Genomic DNA, 10,648 nt, shown 5'->3' on the forward strand with positions numbered 1-10,648 from the left:
ACAGGACTGATACCTGCCATTAATATTGATAATTACACATGTGCCCTCATACAACAAGCACCTATATAGAGAAAGGGGTTTGAAGGGAATCTGGGCACAAAAATTACAGGTGTACGCCCAATTAAATTGCCAAAAAACCTGCCCAAATCAGGTTGAGTAATAAATGAAATACTAAAGACAAGACAATATATCAAAGGTAACACATAGGAAAAATCAAACCAATAAGTCCACTGATTCACTGATGATAGATCCTCTTCTAACCCAAGTGTTTCCTCCAATGGTGGTTTATGTAAATAAACAAAAATATCAAAATGTGTAGTACTGTCTTAAATAGATATTCTTTTTCAGTTCTAATGGTGTTCAAGAGTCCAAATTTACATAAATAACATCCAGCGTATCAGATCTCACTTACTGAGTGGGTAAGCCAAGTGTATAAAGGAAGGGTGACCAACAATACAGAGATAAGGAAATAAAAAATATAGCGGCGTACCCAACACTTACAGATAATATGGCTGGGAGCCTCATATAAAGGGTTCTTTCACTTGTCCATTATGATCCTCTGTGGGTGGTTTTTGCTCCCAGTTTAGGTATATGGAAGTGAAGGATATAAGACACCAGTGTATAGTGAAGTCGAGTTGACACACATTAATTGCTACTTTAATATTCAAAACATCTACACAACAATGTGGTTTTACAAAACCATAAGTAGCATTCAGCGTACCAAAACTCACTTGTCCAGGAGGCCAGCCAAGTGTATAAAGGTTTCTTTCAAACAGGGAATGGAAACCAACAATATCAAGACAAGTGTTAAAAAATTATGGCATACCCAACACTCACAAATATCATAATTGGGAAACCATTATATGATGATTCCAATTATGACATTTGTGAGTGTTTACCACACTATCTGTGAGTGTTGGGTACGCCGCTATATTTTTTATCTCCTCATCTCTGTATTGTTGGTTACCCTTCCCTGTTTGAAAGAAACCTTTATACACTTGGCTTGCCCACTCGACAAGTGAGTTCTGGTACGCCGGATGTTATTTATGTTTATTTGGACTCTTGAACACCATGAGAACTGGAAAAAAATATTTATTTAAGACAGTGCTACACATTTTGTTAATTTTGATTATGTACATGATCCACCATTGCAGGAAAAGCTTGGGTTAGAAGCGGACCAAGCATGTCATGCTTCTCTTCCCTATGTTATGTCATGTGTTGTATCTTGTCTGAGAGCTGTGGTCATCGGAAACAAATTCCTTGTGTATTATGTACTGATATACTTGCCAATAAACTGATTCTGGCAAGATACTCGATGCGGCTGAGATGCTCTGAGATCTTTTTCTTTAAATCTGTTGAATCAAAACACTGATATACCGTTCACAATGTACTACAGGCACTGGGCTGCGACAATAACTGCACAGGAATAGATTTTAAAGAGATACAAAGTCACAATGGAGCACATTGGAACTAGGCATGAGAAATAGTCGCGACCGCTGCATTGTATCATTCGTACACAGATTCAGACTCAGTCGCACACAGATGTACAAATGTTGCACATCCAATTGCTCAGTGCAATCTAGCAGAGTTGTTTTGTCACTTCCACTTGTTTTATGTGTGCAAATAAGACTCAAACTTTGAGCAAGAGAGACGCTCAGCACCTGGCGCACTGACTGAAGCCACAGTGTATGAGGACACATTTGTATGTGCATCTCTGCAATTGCGCAAAAATGCCTTCACTTTACTCACCCTACGCCAGACCCCCCTTCCCTCCCCCATCCTGTCACTCCAGTAGGTGTGTCAGATGTGAGCAAATCTGCACCAGTATACACTTGTGGCTTTCTTGTGGGCACATGCTGTGGATTCTACACTAGAATGCAGAATGTTTTCCTTTTACCAACAGTAAATACTATCATTGTAATTGCTGTGCAAGCTACAGTAGCACTCTGATATAACGCAATTAATTATATTATATACTGTAGGTCAATACTGTACTAGAATGTATAATATTATTAATATAAGAAGTTGAACCATCTATTCAGCATGGGGTCCCTGCCAGAGAATACCAGATACTTTTCTTTTGTTAATGTGATCATTCAAAGTTCTATACTGTCTCATATATACATAACAGTTATGGTTCTTATAATTTAGCATCTTTCTTGGTATCTCATAGTCATTTAGACATGTCTGTATCCTTTTGTCTAAGCCAAGGTCAGAAATAAAAGCTGCCCGTAGTACTTGCAGCGTACCTGCTGTAGTGTTTTCTGTTTTATGACTACATTTGTGCTTCCACCAAACCAACATACTGTATGTGCAGTTGGTCTAATTTTCCTAGATATGGCTTATTCAGTCATGAGTAGATCTCTATGTCTGGGACTAAACGTGGTGAGCTATGCCTAACTGGTGATAAAAGGTGCAAAGGAGAGTGGAGATATTCTTGTTTTGTCCAATTCAGATCACCAACACTTGCTAGTGCTTTACTCCAGAACTTTTATCTTGTCGCACCATATTAAGAGTATGACTTTGTTCGGAGAGACGCAACATTGTTTCTCACATTTTGCCTCCAAGCAATTAGGTAAAGTTTTTTATTAGGGGCCTCTGCCTCCCGCTGGTCTATGGAAGGTACTGCTGTGGCTGGGCACCAGCTCCATGTTGGCCATTTTGGTATTCATTGCAGAGTTAAATAACCGTAGTGTTTTTTTTTCTGCAGTAGTAATAAAAGCGTTTAAGGCCATCAGGTGAGGTGGTGTGCTCAAGCCACCAAGGTTATTTTTAGGTCACCACTCGGTGGCTCTGACCGTAGCAGGCCACATCTGGCCCGTGGGTTAAAGTGTGGATGCTCCTGTTCTAGAATAATGGTAAAGTATTTTCAAAAGGAAACCATAACTTTATGGTACAGTATGTTCTCTTGTGCCTGAAGATCTTTTTGCTTGAATTTGAAACCTATAATTTGAAAACTGGCCACTGAATTTGAAACCTGGAATAAAAATACTGAGTGCAAGGTAATTTAAATTTCCTTATTCCAAACTGAATCCAAAATTGTAGGATTTAAGAACATTGGCCCTCATTCTGAGTTGTTCGCTCGCAAGGCGATTTTAGCAGAGTTACACACGCTAAGCCGCCGCCTACTGGGAGTGAATCTTAGCTTCTTAAAATTGCGAACGATGTATTCGCAATATTGCGATTACAAACTACTTAGCAGTTTCAGAGTAGCTTCAGACTTACTCGGCATCTGCGATCAGTTCAGTGCTTGTCGTTCCTGGTTTGACGTCATAAACACACCCAGCGTTCGCCCAGACACTCCTCCGTTTCTCCAGCCACTCCCGCGTTTTTTCCGGAAACGGTAGCGTTTTTATCCACACGCCCATAAAACGCTGTGTTTCCGCCCAGTAACACCCATTTCCTGTCAATCACACTACGATCGCCGGAGCGAAGAAAAAGCCGTGAGTAAAAAAACTATCTTCATAGCAAAATTACTTGGCGCAGTCGCAGTGCGAACATTGCGCATGCGCACTAAGCGGAAAAACGCTGCGATGCGAAGAAAATTACCGAGCGAACGACTCGGAATGAGGGCCATTGTAAAATTGCAGAATTAGGGCAAAAAATTAAGTGTTAACAGTAAATGCTATACTGTATATGGTCCCAAGATATTTTGAACCTGGATTTCAGCCTAGAGCAGTGGCTCCAAAATTCGATCCTCAAGGAACCACAACAGTTCACGTTTTTTAGGTCTCCTCACAGAATCACAAGTGAAATAATTAGTTCCACCTGTGCATCTTAGTGTCAGTGAGTAATGAATATACCTGTGCACTTGCTAGGTGACCTGGAAAACATGAACTGTTGGGGGTCTTTGAGAACAGTTTGGGAACCACTGATATAGAGAGTAAATGGGCGTCTTTACTGCAGAGATACCTAAAATCTACATACTGCATGTTTATTGTGAGCTTCTAGTTAAAATGTATAATCTAACAAAGACTATCAAGTAGATTTATTAAATATAGAATTTTTTCTTTTAAATATATAGTTTCTTCTTTTTGACTACTGTGTACAAAAATTCACTTTTTCATTAGCTGGTTCATACTTAGTGAAGGGGGGTATTTATACATAAAAAATACAACATAAAAAGTACATTATAATCAGACTAGCGAGTGAGGTATTTAGGGGGTAATTCAGAACTGATCGCTGCTGTGCGTTTTCGCACATCATTCGAATCGGTCTAAACTGCGCATGCTTATGCACCGCAATGCGCAGGTTCGTCGGACAGCTATAACGGGCTTCGCTGGTCAGCGATGGGATTGTGCGAAGGATCCATTTGCACGGGTGTACGCAAGGTGATTGACAGGAAGATGTCGCTTGTGGATGGCAACGGACCATTTACAAGGAGTGTCAGGATAACGCAGGCGTGTCCAAGCGTTTCGCAGGGAGGGATTCTACGTCAGCTCCGGCCCCGATCAGCGGGATTCAATCGCACTGGAAGAGTAAGTCCTGGTCTGCGCGGAGATTGCACAAACTGATTTTTAGCAGCTCAGCTACACATAGGATCGCACACTTGCATGGCGAAAATACACTCCCCCTGAAGGCGGCAACTATCTGATTGCAGGACAGCAAAAAACGCAGCCCAGTGATCAGATCTGAATTACCCCCTTAGTTCTTCAATATTTGCACAGAATAGCAGTAACAAGCTCAGAACATCATATTCAGATTTAGGGGTATATTTACTAAAGGTCAATATTTTTTAATAGATTTCAAATTAATGAGAAATGATCTAAATCGATGTTGTATTTCAGGGGCACAAAAAACACATTTACTAACATTTAAAGATGAATTTAAAAAATTGTCTGTTAGTAAATGTGTTTTTATCCTCTGAAACACATGAATTTAGATCGGTTATCATTAGTTTAAAATCGATAAAAAAAATGCTTAAAAAAATAACATTAATCATTTGAAAATGTTGGCAGCTATGAACCCGGATTCGGCTATGACAGAGACTAGATAATTCTCACTGGCAGTAACTGTAATTATGTTTTTCAAAGTCAGTAGAAATAAATTACCTGTATATACACTATACAATGTACAGTAAAATACACTGTGGAATATAAATGTATACATATACCCATTAAAATGGCAGGTGGCATGGACTTCTTAAGATATATAGCCTTGTACAAATTATCAGCATTTTATCATTTAAAGTAGCCAATTCAATTAAATACGAATTGCTTCAAATGTAATTTGTCTGCTTGAAATGCGAACACAAATTCTTTTACAAGACCAGCAGTGATGGCATACAAATATTACTTTATTCACTCTTTTTTGCACTCCTAGGAGGTGCAATCATTGCCACAGGTCTTGCAAATTGAATTCCACTCACCTGCAGTACACTTCACGTTGTGGCAAGTCAATTCACTTTTAATTTATTCCCTCCTAAAGAAAGTTATCCTGCCGGTAAAGAACATTAAGCAACATGTAGCCTCCTCTACAACACATCAAGACATTTTTATTCCAACCTAAAATATAACACAAAGTTTTGCTTTAATACACAAAACACAATATTTAGATTTTTTTTTTTTTTAACATTTTATGCTACCGAACAATTTATAGCCTATACAAGCTTTCATTGTATTGATTTAATGCTCTAATCTGCAGCTGAGCAAGGCTAATTGCTGGTTATACATAGATTACTGCAGTATATTAATGTAATGCCCCCTCCTCGCTTACTGTATTGAGTTTCATTTGGTTGCTTTTGACAAAATCTTTCTGCTAAATCTGTGTCTAGGAGTAGACAAGCAGATTGTATTCCGTGGCCGTAAATATCATGTAATAAATCCATTCATACTAAGCCCTGGGGTCATATTATATATATTATCCTATAAATTGATCTCTAAATGTAGAGCTTGGAGAACTAGATGCTCCCAATGCAATTTAGCTATTTTTGTAAATCTTTTTAGATATTTATTTTCCATATAAAATATTCTACAGTATAGTGTAGTTTGGGGATCTGCCCCCAGAAAATCAATCTTTACCTCCTTAATTGGTTGCTATGGGGAACATCCCATTTTAAATAGAACTCCCATCTTAGTAAACTTACCCCTAAGACCTTAATACCAAATGTCCTAGAAACTATATTTACAGTACATGTCAACACTAAAACATGTATATATTCATGCTACAGAAAGATATGGATGAAGTCAATGCTTGCAATTTGATCCTTTTGGAAATGACCCCTAATTCTTTTTCTTTTTGAGAGGGGATAATAATGAGAGTATTGTATCTGGAAGTTAATTCTAACCTGGATCAAAAGTTTGTCAATTTTACATAGAAAAATAGAATTTGAAGGCAGTTAAGAACCACTTTGCCACATCTAGTCATACCCTAGCATCGCAGAATGCTCTCCACTCACAGCTCCATATGCAATTCCCGGAACATCAAAGAATCTTTGCCGTCTGAGCAAATGTGAGTAGGTCTGAGGCTGCCAGTAATCTGCGACTGAGATGGCCTGGAAGTGGTCTATGCTGGCATAAGTGGTCTATGCTGGCATGCCTTCGTTTTTTCTGACACATCCAGAAAATGGCAGGATTCGGACAGAAACGCCGGCTTCCTGTCAGTCAAATGGTATCTGGTCTCTAGGTCAACAAGACTTAAGTTGACAGTGTCTAGGTTGACCACTATTGGTCGACAGTAAGTAATTCAACATGGTTTCTAGGTTGACAGGGACTTTAGGTCGACATGTTCTAGGTCGACATGACAAAAGGTCAACAGGAGTTATTCAATTTCCCCCCCCCATTTTTTTAACTTTTTCATACTTTATGATCAATGTGGACTACAATTGAGAATGGTAACCTGTGCTGAGTTCAACGATAGCAGAGCGAGTTACCTTGCTTGAAGCATGGCGAGCGAAGCGAGTCATGAGAGGGGACACGGTGCACTAATTGGGGTTCCCGGTCACTTTACGAAAAAAACGACACCAAAAAAAGTAAAAAAAAACCTCATGTCAACCTTATGACATGTCGACCTAGTACATGTCGACCTAGAGTCCCCGTTGACCTAGAACCCATGTCGACCTACTTACTGTCGACCAATAGTGGTCGACCTAGATGCTGTTGACCTAACTCTTGTCGACCCACCATACCACACCCCAGTCAAACAGCGTGTTTACAATCTGTACACAATTTATGTCGCTATTACCCCTCATGCATGCGCACTGCAAACGCTACGCATGTACAGTCATTCGATAGTCGCTCAATTTGTGATTTCTCTGAATAGCGATCCATGCTGAATTAGGCCCTTAGTTATTTGTGAAAAAATTATTATATCTATCCAAAGCATGTTTAAATTGTTCTACTGTATTGGCCTCTACCACCTCTGATGGGAGGCTATTTCTATTATCTACTACCTTTTTGTTGAAACTATTTTTACTCAATTTGTGAATTAAATTGTGACACTACGGAATACTCTATGGTCCAAGACATCTTAAAGGCTTCTTCCCAGTAGAGTGTAGGAACACAGAGAATGGTTTATTGCACAGGTTCTCAAACTCAGTCCTCAGGACCCCACACAGTGCATGTTTTGCAGGTCTCCTCACAGAATCACAAGTGAAATAATTAGCTCCACCTGTGGACCTTTTAAACTGTGTCAGTGAGTAATTAATACACCTGTGCACCTGCTGGGTGACCTGCAAAACATGCACTGTGTGGGGTCCTGAGGACCGAGTTTGAGAACCTATGGTATATTGCACAGAGAATAATTCATAGCAAAATGAACTGTAGAGAAGTATTGAGGAAAGCGATACTTAATACGGAATCTGGTCTCTAGGTTGACTGTAAAAAGGTCATCAGTCAATAGGTCAACCACTAATGGTCGACATGCATTATGTCAACATGGTCATTAGGTCAACATGTAAAAGGTTGACAGTGGTTATGGTCGACAGATACAAAAGGTTGTCAGGTTAAAATGGTTGACATGATAATGGACAACACACATATGGGTCGACTCAACTTTTTAAGGGTTTTTTTGCATTTTTTCTTCAACTTTTCATACTTTACCATCCACATGGACTATGATTGGGAATAGTAGCCTGTGCCAAGTGGTAGCAGAGCATGGCGAACGAAGCAGTACACTAATTGGGGTTCCATGTGCTTTGACGGCAAAAATGACACCCCCCAAAAATGTTGTGTCTACCATTTTCCATGTCGACCTTTTCATGTGTCGACTTTTTCCATTGTCTACCTTTTACCTCACATCCTAATGACCCTGTCCACATTTTGACCATATCGATCTTTTTCATAGGATCAACCCAGTGACTATCGACCACAGTAGGGTTGCCCTAATGAACCATACCCACTTAATACATCTCCATATAATGAAACACACATAACTGATAGAGGCAAATAATCTGACTTAAGTAGTTCCTTAAAACTTTAGCAATTATGATAGAAAGCTTCCAGTAGTTATGTTTACACAAGATATACTTTTCTGCATTGCAATCAACAAAATTTGTATAACAAATTGAGAGCTAATGATAGTGCGCTCCAACCAATGTTTACATAAAGCGTAACAGCAATGCCAACAAGTTTAAAGATCTATATAAAGGGTAATTAAAAAGTCACTGTAGACCCTTTTGTTTCAAAAACTGTGCAGGAAATGGGAAAACTGAATACTACAGGTATGGGTGAAGTGGGCTATCTTTTAGGGTATGTACCGAACATGGGTGTGTAATATGTCAAACAACACCAGAATCTGCTGAAAAGTTTATTGCTGGAAACAGATTTGAAATAGCAGTTATGGTTCAAGAGTTACCAAAAAATTTTTGTTGGAATTACAGGTTGAATTGTTTTCCATAAAGGACAGTCATTTAATGTGTTCAACATGTTGTCCCTCTTGGTCAACACAAATTCGAAGGCGTTGGATCCAATCATCATGCACTCGCAGAAGGATTTCCGAAGAAATGCTCGCACACGCTTCTTCAATGCGTTGCTGGAGATGATGTCTGTTTCTTATTTTCTCTGCATGAACGAGTTGCTTTTAATAACCCCACAGATAAAAGTCAAGTGGTGTGAGGTCAGGTGATCTGGGTGGCCATTCCACAGAACCACATCAGCCAATCCAATGACCAGGAAAATTGACCAACTAACCACTGACGAACAACTGCTCAGTAGTGTGGTGGAGCAGTAACAGGGGAAGTAGCCATCTTCATTCAGAACTGAGGGGAACACACTTCTTGCAGCATTTCAGGGTAGCATTGTGCATTTAGGCTTTGGTCAATGAAAATGGGTCCAATTACACGGGTACCCCATATCCCACACCACACCATAACCTTTACGTTACCAACAACCTTGGCAAGTTCCATCCAGTATGGATTTTGGTAACTCCAGTACCTGTGGTTGTGATGGGTAGCCTCACCACTGACATAAAAGTTTGCCTCATCACTGAACCAGATGCCTTGTGCAAAAAAGGGATCCTATTAATGTTGCTCTAAGGACTGCATATATCTGTATGGGTCATCGTCTGCTAGGTACTGGAGTAGATGGATCTTGAATGGATGTCATCGATGGGCATGAAGGATTCATACGATGGATGACTGGCTCATTCCAAATTCTGATGACAAATATTGTGTGCTGCATTGTGGGCTCTTCACAAAGGATGCCAAAACCATTGTTGAGGTTATCTCGTCAGTAGCACTTTTTGGACAAACACTCCGTGACTTGTCAGCCACAGTCCCAGTTTCTCGGAATTTGGAAATTAGGCACCTGACAGCCTTATGTGAAATTTGAGGTCTGCAGGGTGCCGGTTGTTAAAATCTGCAGCTCCTGTATGACACGGAAACTTCATTCTCCAGACATCAAAATTACCTCAATTCTCTCCTCTTTTGTCAAAGCCATCTTCAGTTACCAAGAACAAAAAACGTGTAGTAACGTTTGAACCATAACTGCTTTTTCAAATCTATTTGCAGCAATAAACTTTTCAGCAAATTCTGATGTTTGACATGTTACACGACCCCTTATTCATTTGAAAAAACTGACTTAGATTGAAGATGGGCAATTTCAAGATGGTGCCCATATCCGGTACATACCCTAAAAGATAGCCCACCTCCCTCATACCTTACTGGAGTATTCAGCTTTCCCATTTCCCACACAGTTTTTGAAACAAAAGGGTGTACTGCGACTTTTGAACCCGTCTCATGAACTTGCCTCTCCAGCCTCATGCTAACTCTGTGTCTCTCCAGCTTCAAGGCCACCCCCCGTGTCTTTCTAGTCTCATGACAACCCCCTTATGTCTTTACAGTCTCATGAGCCCCTCTCCCCACTGTGTCTCCATGCTCATGAGCCTTCCCACATCTTCAGCCTCATGAACTGTGCATCCAGCCTTATGCCTTGGTGGCTCCCCAGCTGACCACTTCCCCATCTATTTCACTCAAGTCCCTTCTTATCTACTCTCTGACATTCTTCTGACTGCTTGTCCAGCTCACTCCTCTTCATGCTATGGCTTCTGGCTTGCTCTTCCCTTCAGTACAGCACCACATAAAAATAATATACCCCAGTCTTGGAGATGCTCCTGTGTGACTGGGGCCCTGGTGCCGACTGTGATCAACACTTGGGTTAGCACTTAGAGCACTAACACTGTACTGGTGACATCAGACATTACTGCAGCAGAC

The sequence above is a fragment of the Pseudophryne corroboree genome, chromosome 12 (genome assembly GCF_028390025.1).
Source record: "Pseudophryne corroboree isolate aPseCor3 chromosome 12, aPseCor3.hap2, whole genome shotgun sequence".
NCBI classification, from domain to species: Eukaryota; Metazoa; Chordata; class Amphibia; order Anura; family Myobatrachidae; genus Pseudophryne; species Pseudophryne corroboree.